Genomic DNA, 5,004 nt, shown 5'->3' on the forward strand with positions numbered 1-5,004 from the left:
CCCTCCCCGAGCACGCTGACTGTGATTGGCCATTAATTAGAAACAACCACATGAGACCAATCACAGATGCGCCTGTTTCATTCCACAGCAGCAGATAACCATTGGTTATATTTTGTTCCTGAGGCCTCTCAGCTTCTCAAGGAGGAAAAATCCTAAGGAAAGGCTTTTTCATAACAGATGTCTGCAACTGCCTAACCAGTTATTGCAGGCAGTTATTCCAGAGCCAGTTATTCACAGGCAGAATCAGGCCTGTGAGATCTGTCTTGGTTAGGCTAAACAGGCTGATCAGTTTGAAAAGCTCAGGAAAACCTGGATGGGGATATCTAGGCCAGCCCCTGGGGTGGGTGGCACAGCCATGCTGCACCTCAGCCCTACACCCCTCACTTTTCCAAGGGGCACCTTGTCAAACCAACCAGGACAAGATTCAAGGGGCATAAATATGCAGGCTCTGCATGTGCTGGGCACCTGTAGAGCTTTGTGACCCCACATCTGAGTTTCCTTCTGTAAAATGGGGAGAGGAGCATTTTCTCCTGATTCCTCCTCCTTCAGGGTATGGTTGTCCATCAGAAGGCAGAAACATTGCCCATTGCCCCCAATCTTTTCAAAGATTGCAGGGCTAATACCAAACTGCTCTGTGCTTTTCTGTAAATTTGCTGATTATCTGTGTTCACCAAAAGCTTTTCTACAGACTGTGCCCAGGCACAGAGCTCAGCACATCTCTGTCCCTGCTGGTGGGGACAGAGGGCCCAGATCTCTTTCCACATCAAAAAGGAGCTAATTTGGGTGTAGAAATTTGGAAGACCACCTCAGTAGGAAAGAAGAGGAGAAATCACAGCTGGAATAGGCAGTAGGGGCCTCCCATCCTATGCCCTGGGTGGGCTCTGTGCTTGTCCAGCCTGCACTGAACATCCTCCAGCAGCCCAGGCTGTGATGCTCTCCTGGAGCTGCCAGTTGGGAGCTTCCCCAAGCATTTTTCTGTTCTCCCTGTAGCAAGAAGGAGGAGGCAAGGAACACAAATCAGAGAGAATCTGACACCTGAGAAGGAGGATGAAGTGCAGAGCTGGGGAGTGCAGCCCTATGATGTACCCCTGAGCTGGGAGGGCCCAGGAGGATATTTCCCTCTCTTCCTAAGCACCCAGCTCTGGGGCTTGTTGGAATTCAGGACGTCCCTCTGGCTGTCCTGGATTGCCCAAACCCCTGCCAGGGGGCTCAGAGACCCTGGCACAGAGCCCAAGACCCCTGTGCCTTTGATTATGACCCATGGAAAAAATTACCAACCTTACATGAGGGTGTCCAAGCCACAAAAGTCTAAGTAGAATAATAGCTAGCTTATCACTGGGTGAAAAATAGATTTTTGGGGGGTTGTAGAATGGGGGTTCAGGAGGCAAGATGGAGGAATCTGGGCGTGTCCAGCCTTTCTCTTTCTTCTTCTTCTTGGCCTCCATCTTCTGGGTGATGTTGGCACTTTTAGATTGGTTTAGAGTAGAAGCTCACTGTCTAACACAGGTGATGGGTATTGGGAAGTAATTGTAAATATTGTACAGGTAGTTTTTAGTATAAAAGATAACACTGCCCTGGGAGCAGGCAGAGTGTCTTAGACTGTCTTGCAGAGTGGACCTTGGCTGGACAGGAGAAAGAATTTTATAGATAAGATACAATAAAGACCCCTGAGACTGAGAAATGAAGAGTTCTGACTCCTCCTTCGACTGCTGGACTGGGAAAAGAGACTTTCTAACCCATCTCGGGGTCACTGTGAGCAGCGGAAGTCCCAAGGGCTGATTGTGGGTTTGGTGGTGCAGAACCCAGTGTTGTGCCATCCTCTGGCTCTGGGGCTGATTGTGGGTTTGGTGGTGCAGAACCCAGTGCTGTGCCATTCCATCCCCTGGCTCTGGGCTTTTCCAGCCTCCCTGTGCCCCAAGGACAGAAGAGCAGCTCTGCCTCCCCGGTGCCCTCTGCCGCAGAGGCGGCTGCAGCTCCCCTGGACCCACACATCCCCTTCCTCCCTCTCCTTCATTAAGGCACTGATCTCTTCCCAACAACAAGGGGGCTTCTGTTGGACAAACCCTGCCAATTAGTCATTCTGGCTGGGTATAAGTGTGGCACTTGAACAGCTGAGGGGACGGCGGGCAGTCCTGCCCCTTCTCGCGGCATTGCCAAGCTTGCCATTAACACAAAGTGACAACTAATCTCTCTATAGCATCTGACTGAGCAATTTTAATTAATAGCTCTGTACGCTCCCCCACCCCCCTGCTCTGCACAGGTACAGCATGCCTTCAAAGCTCCTTCCCTGCCACAGCAGCCTGCCTGCACAAAAGGAGCAAGAAAGGCTCCTTCTGCCCCAGTTGGTGCTGCTTGTTTGAGGCTGTGACCCCCAGACTGAACCTGGAGCCCCCCACTCCCTGTCTGCTCTGTGGGGTTGAGCATCCCAATAAACGTGGGGGCTCTGGGGCAGAAGGGTTTCCCATTTCATTCATTTCTGTCATTCATATATAAGCAGAAAATAACTGCATTTTAATTGAACGCTGATAAGAAAAAGAAAAAACTTAGGTGAACTTAAGCTTAATTTTGAGGCTTTTTTTTTTCCATTCAACAATGCTATTGCAAAGGTCTTTGGAATACCTCCATCTGGGTCTTTCGGTGGTGACACATATGCAGGCTGAGCTGAGCAATGATCTGAGCTAGTCAGCTTCATAAACCTGTTATTTTGGTCCAAATCTCTGTGTCTGCTCAAGACTGGAGGGGGAAGAGGGGTTTTCTCAGCTCTGCTGGGGCTGGCAGGTCTAAGCCAGCTTCTTGGCCTGGATCTGGGGGAATTGGAGGGCACTGAGGGGGCATTTGTGCTGCTCCTCCAAAGCAGGCTTTATTCAAGTGCAGGATAACATCAGGAAAAAAAAAATAATCCCATTTCCACAGCCAGCTTCTCCCCTGATGTGAACAGCCACAGCTTGGCAGATGGCTGCTGTTGGGACCTCTGCAGTTTCGGTGCAGAGGTGTCCTGGCTTGCTTTAGGACAACAGAGAGGGCTCATCCATGGTGATCCTGAATGCTGCTTTAGGCAAATACTAGCCTGAGGAGGCCAGTTTGGGGCCGTGGCTCCCGGTGGTGTGACCATCACCATGGCTGCAGCAGGGGCACAGCCACCACCAGCATGGCCAGGAGCCCAGAGGAGCTGCTCTGGCCTCTGTGGGTCCCTGCAGTGGGAGCAGCACACAAACTGCCCCAGGGAGAGGGGAAACCTTTGTGGTTGGAAGGACAGCTGGACATTTCTGGTGAGGACTGGCAGCAAAACTGGGCACAGCAGAAGTGATGTGTTTGGAGGATGTGTTTGGGATGTGTGCACCCAGAAGGTGCAAAGGCTGGCAGGGTGCAGGGGTGTGGAGAGTCCCACCCCACCCTCCCTTTATTCAATGCTCTGCTGCTTCTGATCCAGGTGTTGCTGGGCAGCCAAGATCAAAGATGGGTGCCTGGATATCCTGACCATGCCAGAATTGCCCAGGCTCTTGGGTGAGAGGGATACACGGGGTCATCTCCTCCCGCAGTGACATGGCACCACCACTGCCCTGCTGCAGCTGCCTCCTGCCAGGGCTGCACAGTGCCCTTCCTGCAGATCACCAGGGACAGCCCTCAAAGGGGGTGAGGACACATCATGGGGGGCTCCAGCTCCATGCATTCTCCAGGTTCCCATTCCCATGGCATTTCCAGGGATCCTACACGGTCCCCTTGGCAGGACAGCTGCAGTGTGGGTCCCCCTGGGGTGCTGGGAGCCTGTGCCCTCCAACATCCCCACAGCTGGTGATGCTCCTGCTGGATCTGGCTTGCTGGAGATGCTTAAGCAGTTTGGTCCTCAGGCAATAAATGGCAGGGAGCCCTTGCTCTCCATAGCGGGCTCAGCTCTTGCTCTGGCTGGGAATATCTGTCCATCCTGGAAGTGTTGTTTATTCTGGACAAATGCAGGGGCCTGTGCTTGGCTTTGTTCTTGTGAAAAGCACAGGGCTGTGTTTCCAGATCTATCTCTTGCCCAGAGCAGATGTGTGGGATATGGGGGAAGTGTGTAGGAGCCCCTTTCCTGCAGATGGGATCTAGAAGGAATTGACCAACCAGTCCCATCCCTTCCCCTCTGCTTGTCCTTGTCCCTTCTGGCTTGGTCCTTGCTGGTGACTTATGATCCCTCTCCTGCTTTGGAGGCTGCCCAGGCAGCATCCAGAGCTCTGGCTGCTCTTGCTGGAAGAAGTGTGCCTTGCTTTGGCAGGGAATGCATCCTGGGGCTGCCCAGGACCACCCTTGGTCCCCAGGGTCACTCAGCCCCCTGCACACCCCGAGCACAGCACCCAGGCTGTCTGCTTGTCCTAGACACGGCCCTGCCAGGGCCACGGAGGCTGTGACACTGCCCAGAGCCACCAGGGCTCTCCTCCTCCCAGCTCACCCTCCTGGCAGACACATCACCCACCGGGATATCAGCAATCGCCTCGGGCAGGCAGCAGCGAGCGCAGCCAGCCATCCTCATCCTCCTCCTGCGAGCACAGCCAGCCATCCTCATCCTCCTCCTGCGGACCAGCCCTGCCCACACCCCGCCCTGGGGCCAGCATCCCTTCCTTCCCCGCGGGGCACACGGGGGTTTGGGATCTGTGCAGGGATCCGTGCACCCAGCCCCGGGGCGAGCATCCCTTCCTTCCCTGCGGGGTGCACGGAGGGGATGGGCATGGGATGTGTTTGGGGTGTGTTTGGGATCTGTGCAGGGATCTGTGCAGGGATCTGTGCACCCAGCCCCGGGGTGAGCATCTCTTCCCCGTGGGGCACAAGGAGGGGGTGTGTTTGGGATCTCTGTGGGCACGGTTTGCGATCTGTTCACCCAGCCCTGAAGCGAGCATCCCTTCCCCACGAGGCACATGGAGGGGATGTGTTTGGGGTGTGTTTGGGATGTGTCTGGGGTGTGTTTGGGCTGTGTTTGGGATGTGTTTGGGATGTGTTTGGGATGTGTTTGGGATGTGTTTGGGATGTGTTTGG

The sequence above is a fragment of the Geospiza fortis genome, unplaced genomic scaffold (assembly GCF_000277835.1).
Source record: "Geospiza fortis unplaced genomic scaffold, GeoFor_1.0 scaffold5, whole genome shotgun sequence".
NCBI lineage: Eukaryota > Metazoa > Chordata > Aves > Passeriformes > Thraupidae > Geospiza > Geospiza fortis.